Genomic DNA, 8475 nt, shown 5'->3' with positions numbered 1-8475 from the left:
TTCTTACATAACTTGTCACTTGTGTTTGATGGACACAAATCCTTGTAAAGAATGAATTATCTCAACACAGTCTAAAGAGTCACGAAAAGGTTTTATGTTTTGCATAATCCTACTTTTTTTTTCCGCACATTGAGGAAACTTTTACATAAATAGCTGTGCAAGAAAAAAGTTCAAAACAATGAACCAATATACAGTATTGGATTCTGTTCATGTAAACAATGATTAAAACTAAGCCCGACTGGACTGCCTTTAAACCTTTAGAACGATATCAAGCTTAATTGTATATGGTTCTCTTAAATGCACTGACGCAAAAACTTTTGTACTTAATTGTGCTGTGCAATATTATTGTCGACAGGATTAGGGTTTGTTATTTTTTATGTTTTGTGTCAGATCTCTAAATTAATGAATATATGGTGAACAAATTGTGCAAGTGATATGGGCCAAAACCTCCAACATTTTTCAAACAATATATTTTTTTTTCCAAACAAAAATCCTTTTGACCATCGAAAAGAAAATAGCTGCAATTGGCAGAGGTTAGCTCTGAGTCCTCCACGGTCATTTAATGCTCTTCACGAAATTACTTATAGGTCAAGTGAATAAAGAATTTAGTGCATATACCATCTTTCAGGGATCTAAAAAAGGTATATACTGTAGGCTATGAATATATAATCAGTGTCATAGTGATGATTTTCTTAGGCGTGATGTCCCTCATCATGACCTTATTGGTAAATAGTCATAGCTAGTACCACAAGCTAACTCAAGAGAAGTGTTGCGACGGAACGAAGGTAGCGAGGCAAGAAAAAGAGTCGGGGGGGAAAAGAGCTTGAAAAACATAAACCAATAAATAAATCAGGACGCGGATAGAGGAGAACAAGATATCTGCAGTATATTGAGGAGGACAGAGGCAACGGATAAGACAGGAAAGCAAGAGATCATAGATAAAAAATGTGAAGCAGCTGTGACAAGGAGAGCAATACAGTGACCGAAAGAAACCTCTGGTAGCAAAGTAATTCAGTGCTGGAGGGAGAAGTTGTGTTCCGTTTCTGCTCTTGGCCTCACCAGCTGTAATGAGCCTCAGATTACACCGAGGCCTCGACCCTGACATGTGCAAAAGGCATTTCTGCTCAGGCTGGCAAAGAATCAGCTCATCATTAAAATATAATGCCCTCAGCCACAATACCGGTAACTAAAAGTGGCAATGGGTACTGTGCAAAACAAAACAAAACAAAACAATGATGAGCAAGATGATGAGGTTGGGAATATATGGGCAGACTGGCATTTCTTTAATTGAAATTCAGCCACTTAATAATGAGAAATTGTTAGAAATGTATAGACTTTAAAAAACATGTTTTGAAAACTTTTGAAATCCAATAACAGTACAAAATGGATTTATTCACATATGCAGTTGGTACAAATGCTGTCATTTGGCTTTGCTTTTTCATTGCGCAACAAACCAGCACTAGGGTATTTTGCCATAGTCTGCTTCCAGTGGCGATTGTTTTTTCAAATACACAGCAAGCACAAGGGAAATATGTAACAAAATTCCAATAAGCGCAGAGAAGCCGAGAATGCAGTCTTGTATCATGCAAACACACCTTTAGCAAGCCCAATAACCGCGGACATTGATGTATGGTGTGTCTTGAAAATGGCTTAAGTTTGCCCATCAAGTGAAGAGTGAAAACCTTCTGCATATTGCACCTCCTTTCAATCTATATTTTGACCCTAGCCATTTGCAACGGTAGGCACCACAATTTTCCTATTATTCTCAACGTAATGCACCATTTGAGTTGTATGTTGTATTGATGCTGCTAACACATTTCTTTGAAAAATATGACTTAAAGGTAAATGTGTGTATGTTCTGATTATTTGTATTTTATGGAAATATTCTCCTTCTCAGTTGAGCAAAAATAGGTGTTCATCATCAGTGTACTACATTCTGCACAGATACTGTACCCACTACCTATGTATGTCTGCCTGTCTTTCTGTCATCTGTCTGTCCTTCCGCTCGCCTGTCTGTCTTTCTGTCTGTCTATTGAATCTAGCATCCATCAAGATATTTATAAATGTATACAAGAAAACTCAGGCAAACAGTACATACAATTCCTCTCTGGTTGAGATCACAAAAGTTGTTTCTGCTATATATTTAATGAAGGAGATGAAGGTAATCCTATCCCCAGGCCTTGCCACAAGTTACAAAAGCAAAATGAATTGTTTTTCTGATTTATACCATAAAAATCTGAAAACTGCTCTTGCCAGAAGACAAACACACACATGCACATCCAATGGCAGACCTAAACAACCTTCTGCACTCAAGCTTGTTAAGACCCTACCTCATGAGAGAGGGTGAGAGCCCTTTAGCCATACTTGTTAGGCTTACTGCATTTCCATTCCAATACACAACAACACACATAAGAATATTCACATGCCGCACAAGACAAAAGACAAACACATGCTCACAAACTATAGTGATGTGAATCTTCAATCACCTTGTGGATTGCAATGAGACATTGGCTTCTTTTTGACCTTGTAAGTACCAGGAAGTGGGGCTTGTAAACCTTGAAGCAACAGATGCTTGAGATCCAAGTGTGTTTTGGTACGGGTGTAATATGTTAAATGTCATCTCTGTGTCACATTGTGTGTGTGCTTTTCTGATATCATGGCTGTAAACTATATTGAGCAGACACCTGCTGCTGTTTTAACCACGGCATCAGTGTGCAGAGGAGGGCTTCATAAATATATATTAGAATCAGAGCGGGTATTAAACTTGGGAATATCTCTGTGATCATTCTTGCTAGGTCAGTCTGATCTGGTTTAGTCACTCCTCTTTCACCTGTTTCCAATTTTGTTATCTCATATGCAGGAGCGCACATATTTTTTTGGGGTGATTCACATAGTATCAAAACATAGTATTTGGTACACACCCTTTCCTTTCTTTAAAAACACTCTTTCTCAATGCCGTTCACATTAACAGTGCAGACAGCCACTGTCTGCTAGCTGAGGACAGGAGCAGTATAGCTTGTACCATATTTAAGTGCGCATCTAGCCATGGCACACCTTGGAGACACTTTTCAGAGAAACTACAAACATACTCCAGCTCAGGCTCTGTTGTTGTCATGGGTGAAAGTTAAGTAGGGTACGCAAATGTGCAAAGTGAAGCACGCAACTTTACGCATCAATGATATCTGTTGCACATGCATACCTGCATATGAGTTATGTGCATCCTTGGTCATATGCCTGCTTGTCATTCTGCTTGTCTAGAACCATTAAATTGAAACTAAATGGTAGATTTGACATCTTTTGGGTACATTTATACATTTACAACACTTTTTTCCACTAAGTTTAGAGTTTCATTTTGAACTCACAATTCATGAACTTTTTTGTATCTTTGTCTTTCCTCAAAGACATTTTAGAGGCAGTTGTTCAAGCCAAACAAAAAAGGAAGCATCCATTGCCAAAATGAGTAAAACAGAAGAAAACAACACAATGCGCAAAATTCAAACAAACACAATACAATGATGGATTGATGAAATGGACCGAGGTGAAGTGGAACATTGTGCTGTGGATTGATGAGTCCACATTTAAATCTTGGAGAGGATATCATAGATGACGTGGCCAAAGAAAAAAGAAGACTGCCTGATTGTTAAATTCCTGAAAAGACTATTGACTGGAATGCAGATTGGGCAATGCCCTATTAATTTTACCCACTAATAGTAGAATGTGACATTGCAACATTACCTCATTCTCAAGACAATATATGGACTTCCAAAAGTTGATATATTGCTTTTCCTCAGGGGGAATTCATCTTGCCTGACAGACCTTGAAGCTACAAAAAGACATAAAATCCTATCAGACCTTACCATTCGCCTGTAATTAGAAATATAATGAAATGGCTGACTGCGCATTATATTAGGAGCAAAATATATGTATGGCATTCTAATTGATCTTAGAAAGCATGGTGGAGCCATTCATTTACTATCTCAAGTTGTATTTTATATTCCTTTGAAATTTTAGATGTACAATGTTTTATATAAACGTGCGTGTGATTTTGTATTTGCCTAAGAGATGAGTGAATTACTGAACGTTTTGCAATTACTTTTAAGTTATACATTTAAAGCTCTATGTATATGCAGCTGCTGTTTAGCGTAAAACCTGGCAAGTCTAATATTTGTGTCGATGCAAGCCTTGCTTTTTTTTTTTTTTAAGTTGCTAGATGGCTCCGTGCCATGCTTTATTATACTTTTAAAATATACCCCCACCTATGTCTCAGGCCACAACACAGGTATGGGGGAGTCACAAACATAGACAACATTAATCAGCGGTAAATGTAATATCTTAGTGCGCACTCAACAGTGATGATCCAGGCCAGATTTTTTATCATCGACCTGGGTGTAGTGCTTTATAAACATATTTTGTACGCTTCAACCTCCTGCTTGGACCACTCATTTCTAACGCATAATGCATGCCCGTGACAAAATAAAGGTATAGCCCACCCACTCAGTTAGACTATGAACTGGGCCAGACTTGTGCTGTGGAAAATTAGAGGCCCTAAACTTACCAAAAGTCATTAAAGGAAAGGTCCAACTTGTCATTATTTATGCCATGAAGTGGGACTAATCACTCACTCTGGTATGACATAATAGCCACTTGAACAACAAGTCATTTAACAACGTGGACTGTCAAGTAGCACACTATTACTGATCAACAATAAAAAAATGCAAATGATACAATGATTAAGCAAGCATCCAATAAAGCTGCACCATGTGTGAATTGATTAAATAGCAATTACATTAAGATGTGTCAAAACTATATGAACAAATACTTGTTCATATGTTTTTTTCTTTTAGAGAACTGGTCTGACTTGAAGATGATTATTTTTTGTCGACAAATATGTATAATAGCAGGTCTGAAACTTTGTTTATATATTTTTTTGTGGACAAATATTAATTAAAAATTAAGTTAATTATTTATTTTATGAACAGATCTCTACTGTAATTCAAAAGAGAACACTCTATGTTGAATATTTTTCTGTGGACAAATATTTATTCCTAATTATTTCTTTTTGAGAACAGGTATCACACTTTTTGGTGATTTTTTTTGTGCACAAATATTTATTATGAAGTTATTTCTTTTTGATAAACAGATCTCTTCTATGATCCAAAAGAGGTTACTCAATGTTGATTATTTTTGTGCCCCAATACAAATGAAGTTTGAAAGGTTTCTAGAGTTTAATAAATCTAACACTGACGGCATGTGTGAAGTTTTTTTTTTTTTTTTTTTTTTTAACCCAGTATTGCTTTGCACTGGTAAAGAGGTCCTTGGATGAAAACATACTTCACATGGGGAAGATCACTGAAAATGTTGAGAACCACTGATTTAGACTGCCAATATCATAATACTAAAGCAAAAGCAACAACAAGAAACCTCATTGACATACTGCACAATGTTTAACCGTCCAAATGACACATACGAAACTATCTTTTCACTTTGTGGTTTGAGGACGAGTCAAAGTCAAACCAATAGCTCATTCCATGTGTGGGTGCCTCGATTCATTTTCTTTTGACTTCCAATTTAGTGAGAAAAAAAGAAAAGTAAACCCCATGGCAGTGACCTCTGCTGTAGGGCCATGAATAATGGAGACTATTAGTTGTGAGATACTGCACTTTGAGTTTAAAAAAAAAAAAAAAAGAAAGTGTCATTTTTTCAGCAGGATATTTAATTTAAAGACAGGATTGAATGAGACATCCTCTGAAAATGGTTTGTTAATGTTGAAAATATGTATCCACGTCTGAATGCAAAAAGTGCTGCAGGTCACAAACTTAGTTCTTATCCTTCTGAGGAACAATATGTCACATAGGCCTGCTATTTTTGGTGGATGTTTTTTATTTTTTATTTTTTCTAAGTCAGAAAGGCCAAATTTGAAGCTCCATATAAAAAAACTGCATAAGTCTTTTTACCTTTCGTCCAATAAATATGATGTTTATAAACATCCTGGAAGGTTCTTGTGATACACACAGTGCCAAGATCCTGGACGTGACCGCAAAGAAATGACCTGCATTTCCTACGCTTCTATGTGTATGAGAACTTAAAGGAAACTAAGCAAATCACAAATAAGTATGCAAAAATTGACCTAAACCAATTCATGGAATTATGAGGTGCCACCTATACCTTCTCTTAATCATTTCTGCCTCTTCCTGTGCCTTTTTCTATGCTCATCAATGGACACCCATTTGGGGTAAATTCACACTTCCTTAATTAATTCATCACCTAAAAGCTGGGTATTGATTTCCAGTAATGGCTTTACAAATCTGTCACACAACTAGCAGCAGGACAATTAAAAATATTTCCCGTTTGCAATACATCATCTTTAAGAGGGTTAAAAGTCTCCAGGTCAACAGAGAGGTAGGTTGAAAGAAAAAAAAGCAACAAACAGGCTGTAATAGCCACCGGTCATTATAGACATCAAAGGACAGCTTTTACGACTGTTATTATTACATATATGTATTTATTTTATTATTCATTCTGTCTCACATGCTCTCTGGCCTACTTGTGTGGAGTTTACATGTTCTCCCTGTGCGTGCCTGTGGGGTTTTTCTCCGGGTACTCCCGTTTGCTTCCACAATCCAAAAACATGCATGGAAGGTAAATCAGGTGCTCTAAATTGTCCTTAGATGCATTTGTGAGTGTGAATGGTTGTTTGTCTTTGTGTACCCTGCAATTGGCTGGCATGCCAGAGAACAGCTGGTTATGCTCCAGCATGCCTGCAAACCTCGTGAGCAGTCAAGATTACGGGTGGATTTATTCATTTTTACTGTATTACACTCAAGCAAATTTTAAGCCCTAGTGAGGATGAACGGCTATGGAAAATGGATGGATTGATTGAAACATGAAACATCACATTTGTCTCTTAGTTGTTTCTTACTCTATCAAGAAAACAATTGTAGTATTATAAACAGTATTATGTCCAGTATCAGGGCAACAACACAATTTTGGCTTCTTAATAAATGTAGAATTTTACTGTTGTTTGGACCTTTTCTTACTGTTAAACTGTCATTGTGTTACATGCTTCACGACTTCTCTCTCTCAGTGTAAGTGTCCATCAGATTACTGTACTTAACTCCTGAACTAACAGCAGTATCACCATTTTGAATTCTGCGTGAGCCAATTGTTTTTTTTGCCTACTCTATTCCAACTAAATTCTGACCTGTTGGATTGTGAACCTCAATGTAAGGGCACAGAGCCAGGCGGCAACGCGTATGCCTGCAATTGCTCGGCGCCGCTCACCATGGGCAATTCGCAGTTGATTTGACAGCCAAGATCTGTGCCTTTGGCCGCTGTCTAGCGCACATTGAATCTGAAGCCTATGGTCTCTCTCACAGGTGGTGAGCCCATGGGAAGAAGAACCATGGGGAACCATTATACTTTCAACATGTTCCCCATGGGCCCAGGCCACGTGACAGGCCTGGCTCTGATGAAACCTCACTGACTGGGTATTATGAGCCATGCTTTGTCTGGTCCTCCCCTAAGACATTTTTGCCATGGGTGAGCCTTTTATTTATTCATTTATTTGTGATGCAATTTCAGAAAACCAGACTTATGTCACAGAGTTTTGTTTCGAATGATTAACGGAAATCTGCATTTTCGAGGGGGATGTCCATTTTGGGATCTCGAAAAAAAACCACCCGTCCTTAAGGTCTCATTTTTTGCTTCCCAGCAGCCGATGTTAAAAGAAAGGACTAGTAGAAGATTTACACCGTTGAAAGAGAAATGCGCTAAAACTTCGAAGGCATTTTTCTAAAAATTACGGATTTCAACTTGGCAATATTCAAAATGTTGTAACTGTGTCAACTACTCCAGCCCTGGTGATCCCCGCCCAGCCAAGGGAGAATATGCTCCAACACTTTCATCTATGCTTAACCTATGTTTTGAAAACAAGTAGCCTGATTATTAAAACAATAGAAATGTGTACAAAGTGTATACATTTATAATATAAATGCAGAGTGAAAGAGAAATTCATGTAAATAGCGAACTTATAGGCATATGAACAACAAATTTGCATTTTTGCACTATGTTCATTCTTTCACATGAAGAACCTTGAAGCATAATCTGTAGCCACACATGAGCACAGTTTTACTTTAGGTATAATTTATCAAGAGAATATGTTAGATATAAGGCTACAGAGGCTCACATACGAAACAATGTCTTGTCCAGTTACTGTTACACGGCTTGTGCCACAAAAGCCTAAGATTAATGATACTAGTGTTTGGTCTATATGAGGTATACATTAAAAGCAAATGGCGTGCATATATGTGAGGCAATTAGGAGATGGAGAGGAGGGAGAGACGGTCAGAGAAGTATAAATTAAAAGAGATTGTTGGAGTGTATACTGTGTATAATGGAAAAGGAAACTGTCTAAACCATAGAAGGAAGCGAGGAGGAGAAATTAGATGAACTACATTAAGAATATCACCGTAGAGG

This window comes from Hippichthys cyanospilos, chromosome 3, assembly GCF_059441005.1.
Source record: "Hippichthys cyanospilos isolate Australia breed blue-spotted pipefish chromosome 3, RoL_Hcya_1.0, whole genome shotgun sequence".
Lineage (NCBI taxonomy): Eukaryota > Metazoa > Chordata > Actinopteri > Syngnathiformes > Syngnathidae > Hippichthys > Hippichthys cyanospilos.
Note: the sequence above shows the minus strand (reverse complement) of the source record.